Here is a 12937-nt window from a genome sequence, read left to right on the forward strand (position 1 = left end):
ACGTGCAGTCTCGATGTAGTCTCGTTCACCGCCAGCCCCTCTCTCGCTGTGAAAGTATTCGTTAACGAGACTTTTGACTATATTATTCATTGTTTATGAGTAAATGTCTGCTGTTAGGAGCTATTTCTTGTACAACGTAATGAGTTTAACTTTGGCTGCGACCCCAACTTTTGTTTACTCATTTAATATGTTTTATGTTGCGGCTTTTTAGTATGAGGAGAAGTTAGACATATTTTCATTTTATTCCCTGTTATCCGCTGAGTGCTGCAGTTTATTTCATTCGATTGCATGCATTCATGTCTGTTGATAAGTAAAGGATGTATCTGTATATCAATATCATTATGTGTGATTGACACAGACAAGCAGAGACATGCCAGCTCTTTATTCATCAGTTGATCTTGATTTGTACATTTTACCTTTTTCAAAGGAACTTAGTGAAACATTTCTATTTCTTTGCTTTAGCCACATGTTGATATGGCCTTTGACTTTTAAATAATCTCATAGTATTAAAATGATAACAGCTTTCACAATGTCATCAAACATTTGGTAGATATGATGATATTTATTTTCACTTGCATATCATATGCAGGCTCCAAAGATAAGAAATAAAGGGAAACTATAAATTGGAATACACTTTTTGTTTTGTTTCCACCCTTGCTTCCTTTTCCTGCAGGAAAAGCTGAGACAAACATTTTAAAATAAAAGTGTCACGGTAAAGAAACTATACATTTTAAGTTGAAGGTTGTCACACAGCAAAACAATCAAGAATGACAGGCTTTGAGTGCAGCGTATAGGCCTCCCTTAATATAAACCACTCCACGGCTACAGGCTAAAGTCTCAGCTGTCACAGATATACATCACTCATGCGTGGCATTCTCTCTAAAAGGTTTCCACTAAATGGCGACTTGTCTGTTTAACTTCCAGCAGGGACCATGTCCAGGTATTCGCTGCTATGGGGACGGGCTCCGCACTGATGCAGCAGCTCAGAGCCTCTGGGGTTTATGTTGGCACAGGCCACCATGTGTATCAGCAGCGGGGTCCCTGAAGCTCCTCTGGCTATGAGTTTCTTTTGAGAGGCGTGGCAGGGTGGGTAATGGGCTGGAGAAAGAGCTGTAGGTTAGACTTCATGTCTCAGCAATGCCATGTTCAGTTTGGCTGTGGGAAAGGCCAGGCATGGGAGATGGGAAACACATAGTCTGTATCTTGTTGTTATGGAAACATTATGTTGAAATAGCATTTTTGGAAAAACAGCACATGATCTTTCGAGAACGATGGTCAAAGTCTGTAGAGGAGCAAATCCCCAAAGAAGACTTTAGTTTTTAAGATACCCCCGGTAGAACAAATCACAACCATGTTTTTTCATAACTTTGATATGTTTAGTTTTTGGAATGTGTGGTTATATTAAAAAATGTTACTGCAAAAATTATTATTTTTTTTGGTTGATGTTTGGATCCTCCTCAAAACCGAAAATAGTGACAATGCTTCTCCAAAAGCGACAGTGTCACATGTATGCTACAAATGGGTTTTGTCATATGTCTGTCATCAATAACGTAAGGAGACCAATCACCAAAACAAATTAATTTGTATGTACTAAAGACTGTTATCTTATCTTGGTATTCATCCTTATAAGATTTTAAGTTTGTTGTGCAGATGTCATTCAGCAGGAACACGTCACAGCAGTAAGAACCCTTAATAGAAACTGGAGTTGGACTTGAACCTGTTTCCTACGATGCCCATGTTTCACTCATAGATGGGAATTTTAAGTAATGAGAGGAATGTTGGGAAGTCATTAACCAACTTATCCCCAAACATCACAGCTGTGGATCAGAGCCGACCCTGTTATTTGTCCCAAAGTCTATTTCAGGTTGACGTTTATCTGTGCCCAATAATGGCTGCAGGAATCCCTGCAGTAGCTGTGTCCTTTCACTTTATTCTCCCCATCTCTTGTGGCTGCAGTTCACGTTAAAGGATAGATATTTTTTCAAGTCCCTCTTAAAATGACACTCACATTTCAATCACATTGCAATCACATTGTTTTTGATCAGTGTAACTGTTCCTAATCTCTAAACAAGCAAAGATATTGTTATCTTATGCGATTTTAAGTGGCGTTCAGGCTGAGAACCGATTTGTGTTAAAAGTGCAGTGTGAAGGATTTGGTGGCATCTATTGGTGAGGTTGCAGATTGCAACCAACTAAAACTTCTCCCGTGTGCTAAGTGTGTAGGAGAACTACAGTGGCCATTGCAAAAACATGAAAATGCGGATGTTCCTATCTTGAGCCAGTGTTTGGTTTGTCCGTTCTGGGCTACTGTAGAAACGTGGCGGACGGCTCTGTGAAGAGGACCTGCTCCGTGTGTAGATATAAACCGGTCATTCTAAGGTAGCGAAAACACAATTCTCAGTGTGCACCTATTTGATTGGCCAACACAACTCCTTGCTAGATGATGCTGAATTGCTTTACCGCAAAATTTGAGTCCGATTTACACCTTTATAATGTGAATTCCCTCCTTGAGTTTCCGTGGACAGTGTTTACTTACTGAGCCATGGTGGAGGGACGGTAACAAGAGTGACCTTCTCAAGAATCTCTTCTCAACCAGTGTAGAGACCAGGAGCAACTTAAGAGATCAAAATCGATTCAAAATTACATTTGAGTGTTGCTTCTTTTGACTCATAGCTGCTCTTGAAAAATATAGCTCAGGGGTGCTATACTTACTGATTACCGATTGTGGATGTGAAGCGTTGGATTTGTTGTGTATTTTTACATGTAAACAGAGGCAAAACTCTTGCAAAACTCTATGTTACATCTCCGGTCTCAGCCTACGAATAGCTGGTCCCATCCACAACAAAACCGTTGATCCGTTGCCATTGCAACAAAACAAAGAGCCTTGGTGATGTTGCCACAAAATGTATCTGCATGTGGTATAAATGCACAATCCTCCAAACCACTCGCATTTTTGTAAATGTGGCTGTACTCACAATCAGTGCCACATTACCCGGTATTTCAATTGTTTGGTGTCCAGCTGAATTTGAGAAACCTTTCACTGTCTCACCTGTGGACAAACCAACTGCTGGTGTTTCCCCGCTGAGATTTATACAGGCAGATTATTATTAGAAGAAGGTCTCTGCATCTCTGACTGTGTGTGTGTGTGTGTGTGTGTGTGTGTGTGTGTGAGAGAGAGAGAGAGAAGAAGAGCGTAAAAGAGACACCAGATTTTTATGTGTAGCTTTAAATTGGTTTCACATGAGCCGGGCACACACTGCATCAGCAGATTCTCTGATCAAATTAAGTCGAGATGAGGGGAGAGAAAAAAGAGGCAGCGGTTGTACTGATGTATAATTCAATAAACAGGACCAAGCAGGAGCAGACAGAGGGGATGCTGTACTGCCTTCATCTCTCAGCTCTATATCTGGTTTAGCCAAGGACGGTTAACCCATGAGCGGGAGACATACGGGAGTACACCTCCATCCATCATCACTGCAACAGCAGACACACATATGAAGTGAATATAGATACGTAAAGGAGCAAGGATGTTGAGTAGTATACTGGATCTTAATTTATTCACCCAAGCAAACAATTTCAAAACCTCTTGTAATCTATAAGAGCTGAAAGAATTAGTCGATTATTGAGTAGTCAATCGACCGGAAACTGTTGTTAATAATTGATTAATTGTTTTCATTATTTTTCAAGCAAAAAACACTACATTCTCTAGTTCCAGCTTTTAAATTGTGAGGATCGTCTGCTTTTCTTTGTCTTATGTGATAATATAGTGAATACCTTTAAAGGTTTTGGATTGGTGGTTGGACACAACAAGCCATTTGAAGATGTCACTTTGCTTTTTGGGATCATTTTAATCAGCATTGTGATTTGCTGCTATTCAAGAATTAAATGAATCGTTACTTGCGGTTGGATTATTATTACTATTATTATCATTATTCAAGTAATAGAAACAAATACCTCACAACATTGTTGTGCCCACAGAATTGTATCAATGTAGAACAAGCCAGATTCAGTGCCCTCCTTAGTGAACTATAATATTGATCTACTTGTGTTCTGCAAAATATAATCAAATAAACTTTGAGAGAAAGAAAGTCCATAAAATCAAGCCTTCTATCACCTCAGAGGACCACTTAATCAATGCATATTACAAAGGGAGTGTGCTAAAAGTAGATCAAACATTTTACATGTGGAAGCTTGAATGTGGAATATATTTGTCACTCCACAGTGTTAACATATTCATGGAGGTGCCTCGCTCTAATAACGCAAAAATTGAAGCAGCACTCATGATTGTTCAAACACGAGACATATGGAAGACTTCAGAGGACGAGGCTGAACAGTTGTGGACACATGCTGCAAATATCACAAGAGATCACGCACACACAACAGTAATGTTTTCCAAAAGAAGAATCGTCTCAGCTCTGGTGTTTAATGTCTTTATGTTGAACACTAGTTGATAACAGCTTATAGGGGGCATCTTCGCTGTGAGCTTGCGGAGGATCAGTCGCTGCAAACAAACACCGGAGATAATGATGATAACGATTCTCTTTGTTAATGCTGTGCAAATTGATTGCAGACAGAAAATGAGCCACTTGCCAAGCATTCTGAAAAGATTAAAATAATATCCTGTAATTTTGACATTTAATATAGTTGAAAAAGCCAGCTGTGCTTTGTTACCGAATGCAAAGCAACGATAAAGCCATCGTACGCCACAATTTTACAAGTCTACTGCTGAAATTATTGTATCCTAATATCTTCCTCATCTTGCAAGCAGTTAAATGTGATTGTAAACTATTTTTAGTGTCAGTAGTTTCTAGCACCTTCTGAACGTTTCCCTACAAAGACTGAAAATAGAACTTGTTGCATTTCCATATACTAATGTTAATTGTTTACTCTTACCGTAAGTATTCTTGAACATGGTGACTTTATGTCTTTTTTCAACAAGGCCAAATTACCTGGAGGACTGATTACAATTCAAACTTGCATCCTATCAGATCTTAATGAAATAAGCTTCTGTTGATGGCAGACCTCTCCATGGATATCTGAAGTGTAAATTATTATAATTAACCCTAACAAGAGTATCCATTTGGGGTGCGTGTCAGGACAGTATTCCTGCAGAGAAATGGTTGTGTTCATCTAATTAGACGTATCACTGCTTGCATTGTATCTAAACAGTATAATTGCCCAATTACAGTTTACTTAAGTACTTGGTACATTGAACTAAATGAATACACCGATAATTACACTATACTATGAGTTTTACTCTCTCCTACTCACAATATGTAAGTCATGTGTTGCTTGAATGTCTGAAATTAATGAAACTTTATTTATAGCATGTGAATCAGTCACTACTGTCATCTCAAGACCATGCAAGGTAATAGCCAGAAATACGGCAACATTATTTTTTTACCCAGGCCTCCGTTTGATACAGTTTTAGTGAGTGTTTGGATTGTAACAGAACACCATGTGTGTGCTGACCCAGCCTGATCTTCCCACAGCGGTGTCAGGACCAGGCGAGGCGATGTGTGCAGAGATGCAGCACCAAAACAAAACAAACCGGTCTGAGGGAACATGTCTGTCGATCCAGGGTTCAGCGCAGCCACACAGGGCTCAAGGAGGACTCCTATCTAGATGGGGAAAGACATTCCCCTGAAATGAGCTTCTCTGGGATGAAAGCTTTGTGTGAGCTCCCCAGATGACCCACGACCCCGTCTGTATTTGTGCAGGGGGGAGCCCTGATCCTGGGTTCTCTGCCTCCCTGCCGGGATCCTGGGGAGTCGGGTTGGGGTGGCCTGACAAGCCCACCATTCTGCCCTCGGGTGTTTTGCTTTTGGGGTAAAGAGAGATCCTCAGATGAGCCGGCACTGTCGCAGCAGTAACCTTTCACCCCAGGAGTTTCAGAGGTGGGCCATAGGAGGCCGTTCCTGGAGCGCTGCGCTATCCCATGACATGAGTTTGAAACAAACTAATATTTCAACAAATCTTGAGATCTGTTGTCAGTGTTTTGCTTCAAAACACAGTTTGGTGTTTTAATATTGTCTGAAAATCATATGTATTTCTGAGTTCAAATCTCAGTCATGTGATTTTAACATAGTGCACAGTCAGCATGATGTCCACATTTTACTTACCAGTAGCTGAGCAGAGCCTGGAATGTATCATCAAACTGGAGGCCAGCTCTGGAAAATCAAATCTGTGCGTGGAGGCGAGGAGAGAAACTGTCATCAGAAACCTGTTTGCTCCTTTAATGTCTGCCAGCAACGGTGCGCTGACATCATCACACCCAAAAGCCTCTGATAAGTCGCTCGAGGGATGAGAGGAGCAGAAATGCAGTTTCACAGGTCAGAAAAAAAAATCACTTTTATACACAAACCTGATAGTGATACATTTGAAAAGTAAGGATGCTCAAAGTTCAACAGCAGCGGTCAATGAGACATGAGCGCAGTGTATACATGGACTACGATGGCTAACCTCTGCCCTACCCCTTAGGCTTTGCAGGATGTCAGAGTCAGCCCCAAACACACCCAATTACAAACAAACACAGATGCCCCAAATTCCACTTTCACTTGAAACAGTTGGCTGACCCCCCTTTCCCCTCTGTTCAGGTTACCTCTACCCACTCTCACCCTCGGGCCAATGTTAATCCAATAGAGAGCTCGCTTTAAAGGAGGTTGAACAGGAGGACACTCTGGGTGACTGGTTCACTAACCCAGCCTCCCCCTCCTCACCCACCAGCATGCATATGTTCCAGGGGGGACACAAGGATAGAGTCCATCTTGCTGATGGAATTGTCATTACATTTTACAGGTATTGATCTGATATTGGCATCATCCTCTAGGGACCATGAATGTGTGAAATTTCATAGCAAATTATTCAATAGTTCAATATTTCAGCGTTTACCATGCCGCTAGCATGGCTAAGCAGGAGATGTGAGACTTTTTCGTGGCTACAAGTACACAAGTACAAGTACACACTTGGAGTGTTTCTGCTTGGCTGGTAGGGCTGACCTTATGTGTTTCTATGTGGAGATGAAGTGAGGTCACCATGTAGCTCTTGACTTAAAGAGCCCTCTGCCCTCAGTTGCTTGCACCTGAGGATTAGACCCATGACATTTTGGGGTGTTTGTGTCAGACAATATGTCATTCAGAATATATTCCTTCTTTTGGCCTTCTTTTTCTTCAAACTCTCTTTTTTTCCCTTTTCATCTCTGAGGAATACACTACTTTTATTATCTCTTTTTGTCCTCCTTCACTCTATTGCTCACGTTGTTAGAGCCAGAGTTTGTCACTTAAAGTGTTGCAGGAGGCTTAGCGTCCCAGGAGGCAGTATCGGGATTTGGTTTTGTGGTTGCACCATGAAAGATCCTGACCAAGTGACATTCCTATTTATGCTCTTTGGTTGGCTCTGCAGCTGAGCATAAAGCCCCCAGACCCGATGCACATTAGAGGCTACATTGGCCCAATAAACATGACTGTCATGAATAAATGAAAGTTTCTCTCATCTGTCTAATCTGTAACAATAGCATCTATTATAATTGCTGTAAATTCAACCCTCTTGTGAATAGTACGTCTGCTAAACAGATTGTGGCTCTTCACCTGCCATTTGGCAAAGTTGTCACTGCAGAACTACATGCAGATAGATCACATGTGCATCTTCTACTTCCAGGTAGTCACTGACCCAACAGACAAGGTCGCCTACGAGAGACAAACAAAGCTGTACTCATCCTCCTAATTGCCTGGAATGTCCTTATTGAGACAAGAAAGAAGCACATTCACATGGCGTTATAATCAGAGTCATGCTCCCTACACTGAATTTCGGAGAACACTTGTTGAACAACTGCCTTGTCCTCTTTCAAATGGCTCTGTGTCGTACTCACCCCTGCAGAACCACCACAGGACAATGTTAGTTCACAGCCTTGCCCATGTCTCCATTTCTGTAATGCAACATCCGTTCGCTGCCACTTTAAACAACATGTCCCCTTCTACTCTTGTGTTGCTTTGATTGTTTTATTTGCTCATGGTATGAACATCTGGGAAAAAACACTCTAGGAGAAATTACAGGTCCCCCAGAATAAGTTAATCAGGGTTGTGTTGGAGGGGTCCCATGGGCACATGTTGGCAAACATATTCCAACAGCTTGGCCAGTTACTTTTGAAGGTTAGAGACACACAACTGCAAGTCAGTGCAGTGTGTAATCTGTTTTTTTTGTTGGGCTGCTAAATACTTCCCAGTGTTCACCAGCTAGTTGCTGACTTTCTCTGTCTGCTGTTTGGTGTTGGTCAGAATGGGTTTAGCAGAACTTTCTCGCAGAAAACTACATTGATGAGAGCTTTGAGAGTGAACCAGAACAGTAAAGATGCGGACTGTAAAGCCAAAACAATGAGCTGAAAGATGCTAAAAATCCTCCGTAGTATTGAGTGGAACTTCAGAGTCAAGTGATAATGAGTATCTGTGTGTTCATCACTAAAAGCAACTTAATTTGATCCATTTGATCCATTTGATCTAAAAGCAACTTAATTTGATCCATAAGATATAACAATGTTAAGTTCAGCTTTTCTTTTAAAGTCCAAATTATGGCTCATGGCAAACTTTATTTTCTTGTGTGTTTATTTGTGTGTTTCTTACATATTATTTATATTTCATTGGTGGGTATGAAATTTATCTGGTTTTGTTAAGTATTTATTTTCTTGTGTGTTTGCCCACAGTGTTATTTTGATATTTTTGTTTTGATTATCATTTTGAAAACACAGACCCTGAAGTGTACCATCCTTTTAACAAAAATATCTGATGCCAGATGCTGACAGTATTAATAATGTAGGATTTTTTTGAAAAGACATTGAAGTCCTGTCTTTATTTAGCAAGGTAATGAATGAATATGATATTACAAAAAAGTATGTCAGTCATAGATATGATGTTAGTGTCTGAGCGTCGATTACAGCCGCACTTCGCTAAGCCAATTCAAACACACTGCATGTGATGCTGACTTAACTGTGATTTGTGGGTTCAGAAGTGATCTGAGTCAGCTGCAGTAGTCACCATTGTATCCAGGAGTCTGTAACAATTATAGTAACAAAGCTTTACAACATATAACTTGAGAACAGGGCCTCTGGCTGCCCCGCGGGCCTCTGCGATCACTGTTGTGCAGTGGGGTATTATTGTAAATCTATGGGCCTTCTTGGCACAATCCAGGAGGGTGTAGTCTATCTTTAACACTATGACAGTTGGCAAGTGGGCTGACCAAGCATTAAAGACACATGTTGGATAATACAAATGTCTACACACACATTTGCCAAGATTGCTTCCACAAGTCAGCTCCTCAAATGGTGGCGAGAATTTTCTGACATTTCTACAATCCTGTATTTAAGATTAACATTTTCTTTTGTATTTTATAACCAGCCTTGACTTTGTAATCCCACTGAGGTCTTGTGTCCCTTTGGTTTAGTAATGAGCCATATTTCACAGACTTCAGCTCCTCTGGGGACTTTGATTTACTCTGAGAATTAGCAGACTTGAAGTAATTTATGGAACTATTTCACTGCATCATAAAGCAATGGAGTAGGCCATTTTCATATTCTTTATTATAATGCCAGCCATTTCCTGCCAAATTTGCATGAGCCGTGGCAGATTGACAGTAAACAGCTGTGTGAATGTGGAGCTAATGGGTCCACATGCAAGGGTAATGTTTCAAGCTGGGATAAGTTGTGTCACAATTCAGAGTAATTTCACAATCCTGATGTTTTTGAATTTGGAGCTTTCTTCTTTCGGTTGCTGAAAGCATTCAAGTCGATGTGAAAGATGGCTTAAGACTGAATATCGGCTTATCACAGTTAGCTGATGGCAAACATTCCCAAACTTGATGTATCTCAGAGTATCTCAGCAAAGGGATTTGTGGTAATGCTGCTCACAGAAAATAATAACTGGGATGTTTTTGTGAGGTTGATCCCGGTCTAAGTGACTCATATGGCAAACACAAGACATGGCAAGCCTGAGCACTAAACCTGTAAACTGTACTTCTGGAATTGGTGGCCTATAGACAATTAGAGTGGAGGGGTCCACAACGGGGTTTTGGCCCGAGGCCGATCAGGCCTCGTGATTTAGCCTGAAAGGTAGCAGCAATGATGGAGGGTCAAGGACAAAGGCTCCACTCACCAGTGCTCTTTTGCTTTACGCCTCAAACTCACGCGCATTGCCCTTCGATTGCTTATTGAATTACATCTAATCACTCAATTAAAGTCACATGGAGAAGCAGCATACGTCGTCTCCACTGAGCCACTGGATGCTGGATAACGGGCGCTGTGTTGTTGTTCGTGGGAAGTTTTAAAACAAGATGTCTGAAATGTTAGTACGATGACAAATGTCTTAATCTCTGCAGTCTTATTTTTTTTTTTTTGGACATCTTGGGAAAGCACCACCACGAATCTATAGATCAAATGCAGGCATTTTTCTGTAACTACATCTCATTCATAGAACAGCTCACATGGAGTAGTATAAATTCACATGATCAGTTGGTTCCAGATCTCTTAAATATATGCAACATTTCCCCAAAATGTCTTCTGTATAGTTATACAGTTATTCAAATGTATTTATTTATAATCAAATAGATTTTTAAATAAGTTTCCAGACTTTACAAAGAATGATGTGATCAGAAAAGATGATCCTGTTAGTGAGAAGAGTTAAGATTATTTTGTCTGGGCTGAAGTAGCAGACAACCTGTCTGTTGTCAAATAAAAACAATAGAGTCAGGGTGCCCTGAGCAAGTGATCACCAACATTTGATAACTGAGGGGTGTAAAAGGGAATCTGTTGCAAATGAATCATGTTGATGTGGCAACATTTGGCATAAACAACAGGAATCTATGCATCTTACCTACGTAGTGTCAGATGCACGGGCTGCTGCAACATCAAATTAACATGAACAAAGATTTTATTTAGCACTTTCTCGAATCCATCCATCAATTCTAGAGGTAACAGGTGTCCTAACAGGATCTGTAGAGCTACATATAGTGAGTGCCTATCTGTTTCAGTTAGTGACTATTGTCATTATCAGATAATCAGATTATTATTTTCTCGATTAATCATTTGGTCATGTAACATGTAAGAAAATGAGGCGATTCAATTAATGTCAAATTTCCGTGTCATTCCATTTAAATGGTCCATCCTACATTGGATTATATGACACACAATTATATATATATATATATATATATATATATATATATATATATATATATATATATATATATGACATGAATAACAGCTTTGATTTTCATGTTCTAAAGACAACAAATCATTGGTGCCAACCACATGCTAAATGTAGTTTATGAATGGAAAGGGAGCAAAAGTGTTTTCACAATTTCTACGTCTAACAAAAAGAAAGTAATCGTTTACAGTTTTAATGAATAACCTGTTTCTGAAGTTATGATTCAGATAGAAAAAAGTAAAAATACATTACAACATTTCATAGTGCAAGTTGACATATTTAGGTTGCTTGTTTTGTTGTATCAACAGTCCCAAACCCAAACATATTCATATTACTAAAGCAAGAAAAAGCAGCAAATCTTCATATTTTAATTAATATGAAAACTGACTAATTACTTAAACTGTAGTTTACATAAATGCAATTTTGGGCTTTTATATTCAAGCATCATAAAACATTATTGTGTGAAATGACTTCTCCTGGTAGAACTATGGGTCTGGTTGAAATATGTATCTGTATTTATCATGATAACTAAACAAAAAACAATTATTCATGTTTAATTTTGAAATGTTGAAATTTTAACAAAGTAAATTACATATTATTTGGAGCAATGAGTCATATTGGCATAGTTCCCTGTGTATGTCTAAGGCCTCATGCAGGGTCACTTCCAAGGTTTTCTCAATCTATACAAGTTCCATGTGGAGATCTACTGTGGCTGCAGCCGTTTGGGTGTTGAGAGGCAGCAGTGAGTGAGGAGGAAATGGGGTCTGGCATGTTGACTCAGGAGTAAATCCCCCCGGACTTCTCAAAAGGCTGCTATTAGAGTTTAATCACCCTGCGATCCTGGACACACTCTGAAGCCGAGAGAGATGACTGATGAGCATGCAGCATACAAACTGTAAGCATCAACTCATCCAGAAGCTGCAATCAACGCTTTAGATGGATGATTGCAATCCAATGATGAGGACACAGAATAAGCTTTTAAAAAAAAGCTATATGTTACATTCTTCTTTCTCACATTTCACGCTTCTTATTTCATTAAAAACTGGCTCTCGTCTGCTTTGGAACAATCGGTTTGTGAAGCCGTCAAATTATACTATATTGAACTTGAATGGCCATCTTATATAACCAAGTTATTCTTCCTCCTGGTTATATTTTATTAACTCAAATTTTTCAAGGCCCTCGCAACAGTGTTCTCAGTTTCTCAACAAGCCAGGCCCTTAGTTTTCATTATGCCCAGCTTATTTTTAGACAAAGGGCCTATTCTATTGTCTGCTAAAGGCAGAGCACCAGGGAATTGTTTCAAGGAAATTTACATAATGCTTAGTGACTGAGTCTCTATTTTAAGCTGAATTTTTTCCAGACACGGCTGCTTGAGCTACCAGAGAAAAGAAGAAGTGTGGAGAGAAATGGACTATCAAAGGAAGGAACTGAGCTTTCATGTTAGGACACTTTGATTGTGTTACAGATTGGTTCCAGGTGAAGCAATTCTGAAAGGGAGGAAATCCAAGGGAAAAGAGAAATTCTTAACTAAGAATGGCATTGCCAGGATTTAAGCATTAAGGGAAGATTTGGAACAACAGGTGTAGAGAATCGATGAAGCTCAAATGTTGTAGTGGGTGGCAACTCCCTGCTGTGCTCCAACAGTTTGAGAAAGTGTCTTTTTAAATCAAGAGTTTCATTGATGAAAGCCAGTGTTGGAAAGTATTAATTCAAGTACTGTACATAAGTACAGTTTTGAGGTAATTTGT

The sequence above is a fragment of the Cebidichthys violaceus genome, unplaced genomic scaffold (assembly GCF_023349555.1).
Source record: "Cebidichthys violaceus isolate CVI_PGR_0920_01 unplaced genomic scaffold, fCebVio1.0.p SCAF_3, whole genome shotgun sequence".
In the NCBI taxonomy this organism is placed as follows: Eukaryota; Metazoa; Chordata; class Actinopteri; order Perciformes; family Stichaeidae; genus Cebidichthys; species Cebidichthys violaceus.